At 38.4% G+C, this 19341-nt stretch overlaps 2 pseudogenes; one reads left to right on the forward strand and one right to left on the reverse strand.

Moving 5' to 3' along the window:
* Nucleotides 1-1753: 1753 nt before the first annotated feature.
* Nucleotides 1754-19225, forward strand: LOC119985566 (annotated as a pseudogene).
* On the reverse strand, nt 2012-9289 carry LOC119985565 (annotated as a pseudogene).
* Nucleotides 19226-19341: the final 116 nt, after the last annotated feature.

The following is a 19341-nucleotide window of genomic DNA, read 5'->3' on the forward strand; positions in this document are numbered from 1 at the left end:
GCCTGGCTTCAATCTCAGGTCAGGCTTTGTGTCAAGGTCAAACATAGGTCGGGCTTCGGATCCAAGACATTCATATGTCAGCCTTCGGGCAAAAGTCAATCCCGGGCCAAGCTTTAAGTCCAGGTTAGTCCTAGGCCTAGCTTCGGGCCCAGGTCAGTCTCGGACCTTGTCTTTGTATTAGGTCACCCTAGGCTAGGTTTCTGGCCCGGGTAAGTCAGGGTCGGGCTTCCGATCAATCCTGAATAGGGTTTTGGTCCCTAGTCAATCCTGAACTAAACTTCGGGCCCGGGTCAGTTTCGAGCAAGGATTCAATCTCGGGTCGACCGGGGCTTCAGGTCATGGTCAGTCCTGCGTCGGGCTTTGGGCTCGAGTCAGTCATGGGTTGTCTTCGATCCCGAGTCTGCCTCGAGCAGGGATACGATCCCGAGTTAGTCTCAGGCCAGGCTTCTGGCCCCGATCAATCTCGAGTAGTGTTTTGGTCCCAGGTCAGTCCTGGACTGAGCTTAGATCCCGGGTTAGTTCCAGGCTGGGCACTCGGGTCGGCTTGGGTCAGTCTTGGGCCAGGCTTAAGGTCAAAGTCAATTTTGGGTCGGGCTTTGGGCTCGGGTCAGTCACGGGTCGAGCTTCGGTCCCGAATCATTCTCGGGCCTTGGTTCGGTCTAGGGTTAGTTTCAGGATAGGCTTCTGGCACCGGTCAATCCCGGGCCGGGGTTCGGTCCTGGGTCAGTCCCTGGTTGGGCTCGTGTCGACCCTTGGCCTGTGTCATTGTTCAAGCTTCGGGCTCGAATCTTGCATGATGATCTCATCTTGAGTCAAATTTATATTTTCATTTTTTTTGGTACGCAATCAAATAAGTTGTCAAAATTATGTTTTCATTTTCTATTTTTTATTTTTGTTTTCATAATTTTTGAAGATGATAACAAACAACACCTCAGCTTTAAGATTTATGTTTAGTTTTAGAATTTAATGCGTAGTATTTAGTTATCGTTGTTGTTCAAAATCTGACAATTAATACGGGTTGAGACTTCAGGTGTGAGAGCATCCATAGTGATAACAATGTAATCCAACACATCAAAATCATTCTCTCTCTTCTCCTCTCTCCTACGTGGCACAATTTAATTGGGTGAGTCGGTCTTACAATGAACACTATTCATCAACACTCCATACATTCCAACACTCTATACTCATTTTCTTCATTTTCATCATCTCTTCCTTTTCATCATCTCTTTCTACCTTTCCATCTTCTCTCTCTTTTTTTTCCTTCACCTCTCTCTTCCTTTTCATTATCTCTCCTTACTATTCATCAACTATATATATACTTTAACTCTCAAGTATCATTTTTCCACAACTAAATCTTAAGTGTCATTTTTCACCTATTGTGTGCATGTAGCGTTATACTTATAAAAAAAATAACATTTCAAGTACTTGAAATACACTTCATTATACCCATTATGATGGTATAGGAATATACTTATTCAAAAAATGTTGTTAACAATGTCAAATATAATACCATTATGGATGCTCTAAAGGGTAAATCTTTTAGAGTTTAGATTTAAAGCGTGGCTTTCTTGTTTGACTTTTAAGTTTTAACAGAAGAATTTACATGCCCATAGGCCATAGTCGGCTTCATAGAGAGAGAGAGTGAGAGACAACTAACAATACAACAGAGAAATACCCAATTAACAAAATCAGTGAAAGTGAAAGAAAATGAGTGAAAGTATTGTATTGTTATACATTTACGAGGCAGAAGATAGAACAATGTCTGCGTCACCAAAATTGTAGCTGCAGATATGGATGCCAAAGCATCTGCCTTTGAGGTATTTTGATCTATTCTTCTAGGAGAATGAACTTTAAAGCTGTGATTCTGGTGTTGATTTCTATCTTTTCTTGTATGTTTGTCGATTTAAGGTAAAGGCAGAGAGCTTCGAAAGTTTCTGTCTGGTTTTTTGGTTAATATATTTTTTAATAAGCAGCAACTTCATGGGTTCAGTTGTTATGATGATGTACTTTTTCAGGATCCTGCTTTTTGTTGATTCCATGTAGCTGCTTTAGCCTTCCTGTTAAGATTAATTTTGAATCAGGTTTTACAATGTAGCCTTCTAATCTTCCTTGGCATTTTTTTTTCAATTGATTATTATCCATAATAGATGATTGTTCTGGTTAACATATCATTGGAAGGTTATCGTTAAATGCAAGAAACGGTTTTTGACCCTTTTTGTGGAAATATTTCATTGTGAAGAAGGATCGATAAGGTGTCATGATGTCGCAACCGGGGTCACGACGCGGACCGGCGTTTGAGGATGAAAAATGTTTAGAGTCGCCACCAATTGATTTAGCGGACCGGCGTTTGAGGATGAAAAATGTTTAGAGTCGCCACCAATTGATTTAAGGTGCAATTGGACACCGAAAAGACCTGCGAACCAGAGAAAAGGGTACGGGGATCGATTGAGTGTGGGGAAGGTGTTAGGCACCCCACAACTCCCGTTTGAAAACGGTTACCCGGATTAATCTAATGGCTATCTTATGGAAACTTACTCTTTGCAAGGTGTAATTGTTAAAGTTTGAATTATTACTTTCAACACACTTATCAACTTATGATAGTGTTTGAAAAAGAAAGCTTGGAATATTACTATCAATTTATGATAGTTTTTATTTGAAAATAGGTTTAAAATAACACTATCCACTTATGATAGTTTTGGGAAAAGATTTGTAAGAATACTATCAACTTATGATAGCATTAAAAAAAGTTGTAATATTACTATCAACTTATGATAGTTTTTTTATTTGGAGACACACTACCAACTTTTGATAGATTTAATTTTAAAACACCAACTTATGGTGTTAACGATAAAATGTCCTACCAACTTTTGGTAGGTTTAATTTTGAACACCAACTTATGGTGTTAATGATAAAATGTACTACCAACTTTTGGTAGGTTTAATTTTGAACACCAACTTATGGTGTTAATGATAAAATGTCCTACCAACTTTTGGTAGGTTTAATTTTAGATACCAACTTATGGTTTATTTAATAAAATGCCCTACCAACTTTTAGTAGGTTTAATTTTAAATACCAACTTATGGCATAAATGATAAAATGACCTACCAACTTTTGGTAGGTTTAATTTTAAATACCAACTTATGGTATAAATGATTATTTGGAAAAGTGTCATCTATCAATTTAACCTATTATTGCCAACTTATGGCAAATTCATAAATGAAATCAAATAAGGTTCATAATTCAAATAAAGGAAATCAACTTATGATTTCTTTAATTGAAATGACCTATATTCAATTTTAAGCCTATATATTCATAATCCACACTTGTACAAATAATCCAAATAATAAATGTCGAAATTATACAAATCGACATGAATAAGATAAATTACACAATATGGGGGGCCAAATATACACAAATTGTAATAAACCAAACAAAATCTTGAAATTGCTCAAGCCTCCATCAACTCGTCCAAATAATATCCAAGCCCGAGCCAAAAAATCCAAAGAATCGGTTTTCCCCTTCTCTCCTTCTCTCCTTCTCTTCTTCTCTTCTTCCTCTCCCCTCTCTTCCTCTCTTCCTCTCTTCTTTTTTTGTTTTTCTTCACCAAAAGCCAAAGCCTCTCCTTTTTTTCTTCCTCTCTCTCACGCCTCCTCTCTTCCTCTTTTTTTTTTTGTTTTGTTTCCTCTCTCTCCCCCAAACCAAAGTCTCTTCTCCCCTCTTCTTATTCTTTTTCTTTCTCTTTTCCTTCCCCTTTTCACTTCCCTTTTTTTTTACCCTACTTTCGGCCACTTTATCTTTTCCTTCTTTTTTCACTTCATTTTTTTTTACCCTACTTTCGGCCACTTTATCTTTTCCTTCTTTTTTATATTTTTTTTATATATTTTTTTTATATTTTTTATATGATATATATATATTTTTAATATATTTGTTTTTATTATTATTATTTTTGTATTTTGTATTTTTTTGGCCGGACGAAAACCGGGTACTACAGCTGCCCCCCTTTGTATGTCTTTTATGAAATAAAAGGCAAACAAAGGCGTAGTCAACCGCGTTTCGTACGGGCCTGAAATGCGCAGGATCATTGTGGCCATTCCCGGCTTGGCCAAAAAGTTTGTGCAAGAAAATAAAGGGGCACGGGATCACTGTGGCCATTCCCGGCTTGGCCAATGTTCGTGCAAGAAAATAAAGGGCACGGGATCACAAGGCCATTCCCGGCTTGGCCAACTGTTTGTGCAGAAAAATAAAGGGGCACGGGATCACAAGGCCATTCCCGGCTTGGCCAACTGTTTGTGCAAGAAAATAAAGGGGCACGGGATCACAAGGCCATTCCCGGCTTGGCCAACTGTTTGTGCAAGAAAATAAAGGGCACGGGATCACAAGGCCATTCCCGGCTTGGCCAACTGTTTGTGCAGAAAAATAAAGGGGCACGGGATCACAAGGCCATTCCCGGCTTGGCCAACTGTTTGTGCAAGAAAATAAAGGGGCACGAGATCACAAGGCCATTCCCGGCTTGACCAACTGTTTGTGCAAGAAAATAAAGGGCACGGGATCACAAGGCCATTCCCGGCTTGGCCAACTGTTTGTGCAAGAAAATAAAGGGGCACGGGATCACAAGGCCATTCCCGGCTTGGCCAACTGTTTGTGCAAGAAAATAAAGGGCACGGGATCACATGGCCATTCCCGGCTTGGCCAACAATAAATGAAGTGCATGGGATCACTATGGCCATTCCCAGCTTGGCCAACAAAAAGAAAGTGCATGAGATCACTACAGCCATTCCCGGCTTGGCCAAATGTTTTTTTTTTAATCTTTGATTTTTTTATTTTTTTTTGGTGAAAAGGTGCCCGGATCACTGTAGCCATTCCCGGCTTGGCTGAAAATTTTTAATTTTTGATTTTTTTTTTATTATTGTGAAAAAGGTGTTCGGGATCATTGTAGCCATTCCCGGCTTGGCTGAAAATTTTTTATTTATGCAGTGATGATGCATGCACTGACCTATTTTGCTCAATTATGAATGTCTCATGAATGAATGGATGCATGTTTTCTCATGGTTTTGCCATCCTCCAACAAGCGCACAATTACGAATTGCTAAACCAAATTTGTTTCTCTGTCAGGGTTGACTTTCTGACTCACTGAGCTTTCAATGTATCTTCTCTAATCTGATTAGTGAAGGCCTTTTTCCGTTCTGGACCCCAGCTCTTGAGTTATCTCTTTTCCTTTTCCAATGTGCATTCCCATAATCAATTCATTTTCCCTGAAATTTGCATGTTCGTACGCATCTGAATTCAAAGCTACCCATTTATCAGAATTTCCTTATTCAAATCTTTTTTTTTTTTTTTTTTTTTTTTGCACGGCTTAGGAATGTGAGCTTCTCTTTCCTGCTAACACCTGCTTCAGCTTCAGGCTTTTCACTCAGATCCTTTCCAGCTTAGGATGCCAAAATCCATCAACTTCCTATCAAAAGTATTGTCCTGATGCACTCATTATATTTCCTGTCAAAACTTTGTCAGTGATAAATTCAAAAGTACAGCCATGCTTGTCAATTATTGAAAGCAAATGATAATAATTTTTTTTTGGAGTATGAAATGAGAATTGAATTGGGATGTGGGAAAGGAGACAACAAGCAACAAAATTGAAGAAATGAATTTCCTCACAATTTGATTTTTGGAGTATCAAATGAGATTTGAATTGGGATATGTAAAAGGAGACTACAAGCAACAAAATTGAAGAAATGAATTTCCTCACAATTTTTATTGAAAAGGATGGGTGGTAATAAAATATTTTAGAATGAAATATGTACAAGAAAGTAGAGAAATCAAAGGCAGAAAGGACAAACCGAGCTTCTTCAAGATGAAATATGTGATAATTCAAAGATTGTACCAAAATTGCCCCAATTTTGGTGTGCACCCAATTAACAATAATCAAATCTTCTTGTATAAGGCTATCTCTGAACCTTCCATTTCTGCCAACAAACTTCTTCTTCTATGTAACAGACTAACATCTTAGCAAGGTAAAATATCTTATGGTATCAAAAGCACCCCAAAATCTGCCCCAGTTTTGGGTACATGTCCAATTAACTGATCTCCAACCCTTCAATCACGAAATTAATTTTGCACTCCCACCTATGTCAATGTGAGACAAGTTAACAGCCAACTCAGGCACCACTCATCAATTCAACAAACTCGTAATCCAAACATCCTTCTTCAAACAATCTGAAATTTGAACTTGCAGCCCAAATTGAAACGCCTGTGAGGTTTTTTTTCACTTTAGCAGATTTTTTTTTTTGCCCCTATTTTTGCCTAGAGCGCCCTTGCGGGTTTTCACTCTAACGGGTTTTTTTTTTTTTCTTCCTACCAATAAAACTTAACAACTTTCTTGAAATTGTCCCGAATGTGCATTTTGAGGGGTTCAACTTCAACTAGTGTCTTCTCAACCTTTTGAACAAACTTTTCCAAGTTAATCATGTGATCTTCATCCTCACTTGGCTTGGCAATTATGTTATCCCCATGCACTTCAATCTCTTTATGCATCATATCATGAAACAGAATGACCTTGGTTTGCTGATAAGTATCTCCCGCATTTTTAGACCAAATGGCATGACTTCATAGCAAAAGGTACCACATAAAGTAATGACAGTAATTTCCTCTTTATCTTCTAGTGCCATCGTGATCTGATTACAATCATCCTTTTTCAGTACCGGTGCAATATTTCTATATCATTCGGGGTATTTTACTACAGCAAGACATCCGACATCAAATTGCTTCTTTATTTCATCTCTAATCTTCCAAGTTTGCACCAATTCAAATTTCCAACCCCAAATTAACAACCTCATCCATTTAAATTATCTTTTCTTTTTGATTAAACTTGTTTCAACATTTCTGACTATATCTCAGATTCATCCTCAATGTTCAAGTCAAACTCGAAATTGTTAATGGGTGCCCCAAAATCTGGTTCATTCGGTTCATCTTTCCATTATCATCAATTTCAATCCTGTCAAAATGGAATTTGCAAGATTTGGAATTTGCAAGTGATGGACAAATAAAGGCAAATAAATGTGGGATGATGAATGTAACAAAGGCATCAAAAACACGGGAATTGGGCAAATAAATGTGGGAATGATGAGTGTAACAGAGCATCAAAAACATGAGAACTGGAAGCATTGAACATGCAAAAGCTGTACTAGAGAAATTTATCAAAGTAAAGTAAAGACATGCTCATTATTAAAACCCAATCAATGGCCGTGAACCGGACCACAGATGGTAGTGCAGATGGATTTTACTCTTGAAGGCTGCTGACAGAATCTGGCAATTCCAAATTGGTCCAGTTACTGAGTTTAAAACATAACTCCCCAAAATTTCTAGTGTTTGGACTTCCGTACCATATCCATGACTGCGGCCAACATGTGCTCCAGCCTTTGTTGTCCCTCTTCTAGTGTTTGTAGCCCCATCTCTAGTCAGGCTATCGCTGCATGCATGCGATCTGATTGTGGAGATGCTGCAATTGCTGATGAGGAATCACCAGGTGGTGATGCTGAGTGACCTTCTTAGGTCTGCTTCTTTCCAGCAGAAGTTGTTTTCAAATGACTGATGCTCTGACGCCATGTCCTTCTTTCCATCATGGTGACCTGATATCCCAAAGATGCTTGAGGCCGAGGAGGTCGAATGCTTTTGAACAAAAGCAACCTTGTGATAAGCCGTGGGAAAAATAACTTCCCCGCCTTTGTTGGCTTCTTCTCGACAAAATCCTTGGCTTTGAAGATCGTGGCCAGATAGATCTTCCCAATATCAAACCACTGCCCTTTATACATAGTAATAATCATACTGTTGGACAGGAATTTTATTCTAGGGTATAAAGAACATTGTCTATTCCATCTGCAACAGATCCAAGTTGTACTGTGATCTCAGTGATTGCTTCGTGCAATTTATCTGGGTCATGAGTACTTGCTTGTCTGCCCCATGACATATATCGAACACCTTGTATGGCATGCTTTGAAACCATAAGTTGCCTTTTGTAGTCTTGAACTTTGTCGGTTGCTTTTTTAAGTCTCATTTTGGTTTCCCTCAAAGCTTCTTGTAGAGATTCGATGGTTTTCTGGGGATTGTCCTCGTATACGTCTTCCCTTATAGGGGAGAGGTTGAATCTGGGATCATTTTCACCTTCCTCTTCTTTAGAAGTAGAACCTTCATCAGTTCTAGACCTTTTTGCAAGTGGAGAGTTAGGAGTATCCATCCTTGAAGATTTCTTGAGGAAGATGAACAAAGTGTTGGACCAAGACTTAGCGTCTAGGTCAACATTGTGTTTTTGATGATTGTGTATGATTGTGAAGATGGAGACGGAGATGAAGATGGCTCAGAGAGAAAACACGCTTTTGCCAGAAATGATTGAGATGGAGATGAAGACGAAGATGGCTCTGCATATGCGAAGACATTCGCAGTGCCTGTCAAATCGGTATTTACTTTACTGTCACCTTCCACTGTTATTTTCCCGCTTGAGGACGAATTTTTTTTCTTCCTGCTTCTCTTTTCAACCAGATAATAATAAAAAACAAAACTGTCACACTCAACTGTTCATTTCCCCGCTTGAGGACGACTCTTTTCTCTTTTTTTTTCCTTTTTTTTTTCAACTAGATAAAAATAAAATAGAATAATAATAAAAAAAAAAACTTTCACACTCCCCGAGAAATTACGAATATTTGCACAGTGAGGCAGGGTGCATAACAGACGATCAGGATTTAATCCAAGCAGGACCTTTTACGCTGTCTGATAAGAGATTCCAACGGTGGTGGAGAACATGGCTCTGATGGTGATGGTGGTAATAAACATAGATCACAAGTCTTCGGAAGCTTTCTCTTGTTGTTGATGCATCTCTCTTGGTTTCCGTCTCTGGTCATGTAACCTTTCAAGCGCTTCACATCGAACAACTTCACTGACTTTACAATAAATCCTCTACTCCTTCTTCCAAGCATCTGTCGATTCGAGTCACTACGTTCTCAGATGACCTGATTTCCACCGGAATCTCTCTCAAGGCAGACGATTCCTTGATTTTCTTTAGCAACTCATCTCCTGTCATTCCAGGCATACAGTAATTGGTGATAATTAGATCCACTTTCAAACTATCAAACCCAACAGGACAATTATTCTCCTCGTCTAATCCCAGAAACTGAAGTATTCTTATTCCACTGTCCACTGCAGTTACTTTACAGGAAGTAATCTTGAGCAACCTTTCAATGACTGGTCTATTAACAAGGTTGTCATCGACAGCCAAAACGTAAACCTCCTCAGAATCAGACATAAAATGATCCATTCCCACTTGATCAACAAGAAAATTAAGAGTCAATTTCCTCACAAACTGCCCCATTGTATTTTTTTTGTTGTTCATTTTCATTGTTTTAGCAATTCACAACTGTAATCTTATACTATAAGGATGGCAAAGACATGAGTGAATTGGTGTTTTTTTTTTGTTTTTTTTTTTCATGCATGACTATGAACTTATTTAGTTTGACAAAATGCAATGACTGTGCCTACGTGAATGCATGAGAGAAGAAACCAATAATGGAAATTACAATTAAGAATGTGTAAGACAAAACATCGACCACAAATGAGTAAATCACACAAAAATAGAATATGCCATTACACTGGGTAACCTAAATTTCTGGAGGTTTTGGGCATGGATCTAGGGCTTTATAAAGTGCTTGGGTAAGTTTATCTAACTATTCTGCGAGGTCCCAGATCATGTTGCTTTTAAAATCCCAACTATTGGGACAAAAGCTCCTCCCTTAACTTTTAAGAGAAGTCGATCCGGTGAGGATATCTTCCACTACCCATGCGGAGACGGAATCTCACGAGAATAGTGGTCAACCCTCTCTAATACTAAAGGTAGAGCCCAGCTGGTAGGCTACAATGAGTGTAAATGTATGAGATGACAAATACTTTACCACAACAAAATAAATCAACATCTCTGACATATAAAGGAAACAAACAATTAATCATACAAGAAGAAGTAACCGTAGCCAATCAATTTAATCATATGGGCTTGACCCTCTTAGGTTTAAAAAACCTGGTTCGGTCCCCAGCAGAGTCGCCAGTTGTCGCAACCGGGGTCACGACGCGGACCGGCGTTTGAGGATGAAAAATGTTTAGAGTCGCCACCAATTGATTTAAGGTGCAATTGGACACCGAAAAGACCTGTGAACCAGAGAAAAGGGTACGGGGATCGATTGAGTGTGGGGAAGGTGTTAGGCACCCCACAACTCCCGTTTGAAAACGGTTACCCGGATTAATCTAATGGCTATCTTATGGAAACTTGCTCTTTGCAAGGTGTAATTGTTAAAGTTTGAATTATTACTTTCAACACACTTATCAACTTATGATAGTGTTTGAAAAAGAAAGCTTGGAATATTACTATCAATTTATGATAGTTTTTATTTGAAAATAGGTTTAAAATAACACTATCCACTTATGATAGTTTTGGGAAAAGATTTGTAAGAATACTATCAACTTATGATAGCATTAAAAAAAGTTGTAATATTACTATCAACTTATGATAGTTTTTTTATTTGGAGACACACTACCAACTTTTGATAGATTTAATTTTAAAACACCAACTTATGGTGTTAACGATAAAATGTCCTACCAACTTTTGGTAGGTTTAATTTTGAACACCAACTTATGGTGTTAATGATAAAATGTACTACCAACTTTTGGTAGGTTTAATTTTGAACACCAACTTATGGTGTTAATGATAAAATGTCCTACCAACTTTTGGTAGGTTTAATTTTAGATACCAACTTATGGTTTATTTAATAAAATGCCCTACCAACTTTTAGTAGGTTTAATTTTAAATACCAACTTATGGCATAAATGATAAAATGACCTACCAACTTTTGGTAGGTTTAATTTTAAATACCAACTTATGGCATAAATGATAAAATGACATACCAACTTTTGGTAGGTTTAATTTTAAATACCAACTTATGGTATAAATGATTATTTGGAAAAGTGTCATCTATCAATTTAACCTATTATTGCCAACTTATGGCAAATTCATAAATGAAATCAAATAAGGTTCATAATTCAAATAAAGGAAATCAACTTATGATTTCTTTAATTGAAATGACCTATATTCAATTTTAAGCCTATATATTCATAATCCACACTCGTACAAATAATCCAAATAATAAATGTCGAAATTATACAAATCTACATGAATAAGATAAATTACACAATATGGGGGGCCAAATATACACAAATTGTAATAAACCAAACAAAATCTTGAAATTGCTCAAGCCTCCATCAACTCGTCCAAATAATATCCAAGCCCGAGCCAAAAAATCCAAAGAATCGGTTTTCCCCTTCTCTCCTTCTCTCCTTCTCTTCTTCTCTTCTTCCTCTCCCCTCTCTTCCTCTCTTCCTCTCTTCTTTTTTTGTTTTTCTTCACCAAAAGCCAAAGCCTCTCCTTTTTTTCTTCCTCTCTCTCACGCCTCCTCTCTTCCTCTTTTTTTTTTTTGTTTTGTTTCCTCTCTCTCCCCCAAACCAAAGTCTCTTCTCCCCTCTTCTTATTCTTTTTCTTTCTCTTTTCCTTCCCCTTTTCACTTCCCTTTTTTTTTACCCTACTTTCGGCCACTTTATCTTTTCCTTCTTTTTTTCACTTCCTTTTTTTTTTACCCTACTTTCGGCCACTTTATCTTTTCCTTCTTTTTTCACTTCCTTTTTTTTTTTACCCTACTTTCGGCCACTTTATCTTTTCCTTCTTTTTTATATTTTTTTTATATATTTTTTTTATATTTTTTATATGATATATATATATTTTTAATATATTTGTTTTTATTATTATTATTTTTGTATTTTGTATTTTTTTGGCCGGACGAAAACCGGGTACTACACATGATCATTAATGGTTGTTGATCAGACCATGATGGAGCAGTTCATCACGGCCTTCAACTATATAGTTTGCCATTGGGAGATCCTAGACAAGAGGAGTTGGATTTTTACCATTCACCATTAGATACCTCCACTTCTTTGATCCTTTTTTGTTTTAAGAACGGTTCCTAGAAGATGCGTTGAGTCTTTTTGGTAGGATCCCTTGGCTTTTTAGTTTTTCTTTTCCTTCCTTAAGTCCAGCTTTGATAGATTACTTTTGGAGTTCCCTTAAAACAACATGGTTTAAAGGTACGAGTTAATGCTGAAGTGCATAAATGGGAACAAACCATGTGAAGGTGTTAAAATTATGCTTTCTTTTTGTCAAATTGGATGTGAAGGGGGATAAACCACGATACTTATCAGCTTATCATATTCAGTTTTGTGAAGTACATATACTTTTGCTTACTTCTCACTACTAATATTTCTCCGCTGCTAGAATCTCTTTGTAATTTGTGTGTTTTTTACCCACTTGGTTCATAAATTGTGGTCACTTGCAGCAAAATATGCCTAAAGGTTCATGGCTTGATCAAGTTTTGACTGTGCACTGACACCCCACGGAGTTGAAGATCAGCAAAGGTGCCTCTGCAGCTAGCATACTGTTTCAATATCTGTCTTCGGTGAGGATAATTGTATTTTGGTACGTACTGGATGGACTTTTTCTGTAAGCATTTTATATAATGTTCATGGTAATGGGTTTAATCTTTTCTATATCAAGTTCAATGGAGAAGGATCCTTTCAATATTATGACGGAACATTCAAGAGTACAGAACCAGTTTCAATACCATACCATGGTATCAGGAAATGAGGAATTGTTGCCTGTGTGTAGGGCAGTTATGATGGACCCTACAAGCAGCATCAGTACCAATACAAGACCTCCTGAGCAAGATAATTCAGGAGTGAAGCCTGTACTTAATTATTCTATACAGACTGGAGAGGAATTTGCACTTGAGTTTATGCGTGATCGGGTTAATCCGGGGAAGTCTTTTATTCCGAATACTATTGGTGATCCCACTTATGCAACAGGTTATTCGGAACTGAAAGGTATTCTAGGCGTCAGTCATACAGGATCTGAAAGTGGGTCAGATATTTCAATGCTCAACATGGTAGAGAAAGGTGCAATAGAATTCGAGAGAAGGAACTCTTCGTTACATGATGACAGAAGCAACCATGGATCAGTTTTGTTGGTACCACGGACTTCATCAGGTTATGAGTATCCCTCCTCTGGAGCATCTGAGAGTTCAACTACAAAGATGAAGGTTCTTTGTAGTTTTGGGGGTAAAATCCTACCCCGTCTGAGTGATCAAAAGCTGAGGTATGTTGGAGGTGAAACACGCATTATTCGTCTTAGAGAGGACATTTCTTGGCAGGAGCTTAAGCAGAAAGCTTTAGCCATTTATAACCAAGCTCAAGTGATAAAATATCAACTTCCTGGGGAGGATCTTGATGCCTTGGTCTCTGTGTCATGTGATGAAGACCTGCAGAATATGTGATGAAGACCTGCATGGTTTGGCAAGTGCTTTGGGAAATAATTTGGATGAGTTAGACGGAAGGAATGTTGAGCGGGAGATGAGTGGAGTTACGGCGGGCTTGTTTGGCCTTAACATTTCACCTATGACTGGTGTTGTTGTTTCATCAACTATCCTTCTGAACCAATTCTCTCAAGTGACACCACTGTCAGAGAAATCTATTCTCACTTGCATGATGGCGGGGTGATTCACGAAAGAGAAATCAGGCAGTATCCGTTGCACTTCCACCGTGATTCTTATAAGTACCCCCGCTTTGGAGAAATTCCTACTTCTGTACCTCTTGATGGGCTAATGAATCGACAGGTTGGATTGAATGAAGCACAGCCCTATGATAGCTTTCCTATGCAGACACCACAGGTCTTAGTAGAGGAAGTGTTTCCATCTGATGTTTCTCTTCAGGGAGAAATTCACCCTGAAAAACCTCGTCCTTTGGAAAAAGATTATGCCTTTCCTTCTCAGCCATGGGGTGGGAAGGTGACAAAGCCTTTTCCAATTGAAGATGCTGTGGTTGAAAATGCTGCCATGGAGAGAAATCTTCCTTCTTTGTCCTCCAAAAATGAAGGAGAGCACCAGGATCCTGCAAAAATATCTTCATCCTTTGATGATATAAATCTGGCACATCTTCCTAAATCTAGGAACAATGATGATTGTCTCATATCTAGCGCTACATCAGGTCCTCAGAGGATTTATTACTCAGAAATAATACCACGGGAGCGGGCTGATTTGCTATCCCGGTTTTTGAAGTCTGATGACCAGCTTGGTTCTCAATTTTTGGTTACACATACGAACTCTGACGTAGCCCAGCAGGTTTCAGTTACAGATTCTGCCAGGGATATGCACACCCATAAGTTAACTGCTTTTAATGACGATGGAATGTCTACTGCTAAATCATCATTTGTAGAACCTCAAACTATGGACAATGGATTTGTGAAACTTCACAAATACAAAGAATTTGACGCGATTGCTCTGATGGATTCGAAACGCTTTCTGAGTTTGATGGTGTCTCAAAGAATGTTCTCAACCAGGCAGTTCTGAGGGCTGTTGATGGTAAAGATTCTGCAACCACTGATAGGATTCCCAAGTCTGACCATAATGCAACTTGCACAACTAATAACCATAAGGAACTCCTAGCACATGAAGCAGGAGAGCGTGGATCTGACCATCCTGCTTTTGGACAAGTTATTTCTGTTGTGCACCATGATGATCCCGCATCCTCACAATTTGATTGGGGTGAGACAACAGCTAAGGTTATTACTGGTAATGACCATTCGGGTTCTCCTTTGCCTTTTTCTTTGATGGAGCGCTCAGTTAATGACATCTCTAAAGGATCCCCAGCAACAGAGCAAGGTGACATCCTTATTGATATTGAGGACCGATTCCCTCGTGATGTCCTCTTTGATATATTCTCTAAAGCAATTTCAGATGACTCTTCTGATGTAAATCGATTCCCTAATGATGGAGCTGGCTTGTGTTTGAATATGGAAAATCATGAGCCTAAGCATTGGTCGTACTTTCGTAATTTGGCACAAGGTGAGTTTGTTCAAAAAAGATTTTCTTGTTATTTATAGACATATTGGTTTCCAGCTATGTTGACTGCTGAAGGAGAATAAATCTCACCACTTTACACTTTGAAAACAGATGGAATTCCAGTGAGTCATGTTGACTTACCAGTTAGTTTTGGGGAAGACTATCAGAAAAACCTTCCAGTAAATGGTGGCACCGACTCCGCTGTTCCAATTTCTGAGTTTGATCATCCCCTAATAGAGGTCCATGACAGTACACAGTTCGAAGCTATGATTGAAAACTTGAGGACACTGGATTTGGAGTATGAGGTCCATTGTTCCAATATTAATTTGTTTTGAGTATTCATTTTCCTGAAATATACATGTCTGCTAACTATCTTTCTCTGTTGATGCTTATAGGATGGGAGGAGAGAAATTAGGAATATAGGGATACCACGTTTGGGTCCTTCAGTGGAAGAGTTTGATAGAAACACATTGCAGGTATGTGTGCTCCTTCATGGTATAAAAGATGTGCACATTTTTTTGTACCTTTTTTCTTCCTCCCTTTGTTGGCTTTTTGATAGCCTGGTTACTCCCATTGATTTACCAATGGAGTCAAGTAGTCAACTATCCTTTTGGAAAGGCTAATAACTTTCAAAAACTCCATTTAAAATACTCACTCTGGAAAACCACTTTAAATCTTGGTGCCAGTTTCTCCTGCTAGCATAGTAGCATGTAGAATCGAGTGTTATACTGCCTTGAAAATATTGGCAAATTAGTGGTTTATGGTGCTGCTAGTTTGACCTTATTTGAAGTTTGTGTTTTGTCCATCTGCGTGGTGGTTAAAGTTGTTATTTTTCAGGCTGGTTGGTAATTTTATGCCTGGTATCTTGTTTAATTTATCTTCTCTGGATTCTTGGTTAAAACGATTGAACAATTCTCTTGCACAAGGCTCCCAACATAGAGGCGAGGTTGGAGAAGGGCTAGATGGATTGGGGGCCTCTACAGTAAGGGATCTCATGGCTGATTCAGCAAAAAAGGATGAGAACTAGTAGATCATTCTTAAATTCATTAGATGGCTGTGGTTTCCACTCCTAAGAGAAACCCTTTTTCCCTTATACCTCTCTGGCCATTTCTCTGTCTTGTCCAGATTCGTTGAGAATCACTGCTTTTTTGCTGATCAAAAATTTATCATTTGCAGAGCCAAATTCCTATGTTATGGATATTCAAAATCATGAATTGAGTGACTCCAACCTGCTCTGTGTTTGGCAGTTTGTTAAATCTTAGTAACAGTGGACTGGTCATTGTTCATTCATCTTTAGCAGTGACTGGGGAGTTGCTCTCTTCTTTGGCCATGTTTGTTTTACTTTTGTTTATGATTAAGATTCTTTTGATCTCAGCATTCAGGATCACTCTTATCTGTCCTTGTGGCCTAACAAAGACCTCATTTTTTTTGGGTGCCTATGTATCTGTTTTTTTGGCTATTTTTTAAAATCTGATTTGGATGCTGTCCTGTACTAAGCTTTTTACTTCTTTGGATGCACCTTCTGACTGCCCCATAATAAAATTTATCTTTTGTTCTTGGTTTGACTGAAGTTTTTCAATTGACTCTAGGGTCATAATTGATGATATTTGAAGCTAGCTTCCTCTTGTGCGCCTTCTTGGCACTTGAATTTATAAGAAAAGGGAGATTACTCAAGCAGTATTGCAGCGTTTTCTTTGTGTTTTCCCATGTTGTTTGGGAGTACTAGTAGAATATTAGACAATTATACACTATAATTTTGTTATTTTCCTTGGCGACCAGTAGTGCCAAAGCGTTTGCAACATTTCTTTAGAACCTTTCAAAGCTTGCTTGTTTTCATTGATTCCTTTTGGATAAATTCTTTTGTTGCAAAGGTTGGGTACACTTTATTGATTCCCTGCTAGAAAAATCAAATTCTTTCTATCATCTCCTTTTCTAGTTGAAATAGAAAAATAGGGATCCACTAATGCCTCCTTTTCTTTAATCTTGTTAGAATATATATAAATAATGTGAAATGTCCAACCCAACAAGTTAACTTATTGGGTTGAATGGAAAATTAACTAATCTTAACATGATATCAAGGTGAGAGGTCTTGGGTTCAAATATTAACTTCTGCAATTTAAACCCCCCATTTATTGTTGCCCCAAGTGTGGGCTTTTATTTATGCTTCTTGTTGCCCTGAGTGAAGGGAGAGTGTTAAAATATGTATAAATGATGTGTAATGTATGAACCCAATAAATTTGTAACGGCCATCTCCGAGCAGGGCCCATGGGCCGCTACCCCCAACCCATCTCCTTTTCCCCAAGAAGGTTGGCTTAGTTGGTAGCATATGGTGCCTTTGGCACTATGTTAAAGGGTGTGTGAGATTGGGGGTCGAGTCTCACCACCAACAACCTTCCTGGGGAAAAGGAGATGGGTTGGGCTGTCTGGTCCATGGATCTGGAGGTACCCTGGGCCCGTGTCTGGCAGGGGAACTCTATAAAAATGCAGTTTTTATGTAACGGCCCATCTCCGAGCCGGGCCCATGGGCCGTTACCACCAACCCATATCTTTTTCCCCAGGAAGGTTGTTGGTGGTGAGACTCAACCCCCCGATCTCACACACCCTTTAACATGGCTTAGTTGATAGCATATGGTGCCTTTGGTCCTATGTTAAAGGGCGTGTGAGATCGGGGGGTCGAGTCTCACCACCAACAACCTTGGGAAAAAGAGATGGTTGGGGGTAGCGGCTCATGGGCCCGGCTCGGAGATGGGCCGTTACAAAATTAATTTATTGTGTTGAATGACAAAATAACTAATTTTAGGAGACTTGACATTTGACATTGGACATAATTTTACTGGATTTGATTATTGCTTATGGGCACACGTAGCAGGTTATAAAAGATGAAGATCTTGAAGAGCTTAGGGAGCTGGGTTCTGGAAGTTTTGGGACCGTATATCATGGGAAAAAATGGAGGGGGACCGATGTGGCCATTAAGAGAATAAAGAAGATCTGCTTCACTGGTCAATCATCAGAGCAGGAGAGATTGGTAAAGTGTGACTGAGCTCTCAAAACACAGTCGCAGCAATTTTGTTTTCCGCAAAGCATTATGATCACCATGCTACATGTCTCTCTCCTAATTATTATTCAATCCCATTATTTTTCAATTATATTAAATTTTGTCTGTGCCATTCCCCTCATAACTTTACCTTTTCATCTTCATTTTTTTTTTCCTTTTATGTATTATTTCTTATGTGATATCAAAAGAATTATATTTACTGCAATCTGTAGGCGATAGAGTTTTGGCGGGAGGCTGACATCCTCTCAAAGCTTCACCATCCAAATGTGGTAGCATTTTATGGCGTAGTGCAAGATGGACCTGGTGGTACATTAGCCACTGTGGCAGAGTACATGGTTGATGGTTCTCTGAGACATGTTTTACTTCGCAAGGATACGTAAATCCTCTACTAATTAAAAAAGGGGTAAAAACCCACTCCTTCCCCCCTCGGTCTCCAAGTCAGACTTGACCCGAAAGTGAAAATAATAGTTGTACCCTGAAGTACACATTTATTCTGAAAACAAAATCCCGCAACTAAAACCATAATTCTTTTTTTCATCCCACCTCAAATGTCTGTTTCTGAAAACTGGTTATCACAATAATATTCTTTCACACATACAACTTCCTTATGATTTGGCACTACAAATTCAACTTCCTCAGGGAAGTAAGCGTATTTTACCCCAACAAAATTTATGACTTTCATTTCGGAATTGTGATATATTTTTGTAATAAAATGATCAGTTTATAGGCTTATGGAAAAGTATAGGAGGAACTTAAGTGGCATGAGAGTAAAAATTTGTGACTTCGTGATATTTGCTCAAGTACTTGCTGGTTCACTGTTCCCTATCAAAGCAGTGACCCTTGATTTTTTTTTTCTTTCCAATTTCCTTAGTTCCTATTCACTAAAACCTTAACTCGCAGATATCTAGATTGTCACAAGAGGCTTCTGATTGCTATGGATGCAGCATTTGGGATGGAATATTTGCACTCGAAGAATATTGTGCATTTTGATCTGAAATGTGACAACTTACTTGTGAACTTGAAAGATCCCTTGCGACCTATTTGCAAGGTTAGTTTTGATGGCAACATGCACTATGGTGCAATCATTGGTGAGACATTAGCAATATTCTCTTATCTGCCTTCAGTTTATGCTTCTATATTTAACTTGTTGCATGAGTCTCCAACTCTAGAGTTAAGCCATGGAATTATCATTCTGAATTGATCCCAGATTTGCATGAATTTTTAAGTAGCATAACATATCTGTTCCGAAGTTGGTATGTTCATAATACATGCAATTTGTCTATGTAAAAGACAAATTTGAATGGGAATTGATAAATA

The sequence above is a fragment of the Tripterygium wilfordii genome, chromosome 19 (genome assembly GCF_013401445.1).
Source record: "Tripterygium wilfordii isolate XIE 37 chromosome 19, ASM1340144v1, whole genome shotgun sequence".
NCBI classification, from domain to species: domain Eukaryota; kingdom Viridiplantae; phylum Streptophyta; class Magnoliopsida; order Celastrales; family Celastraceae; genus Tripterygium; species Tripterygium wilfordii.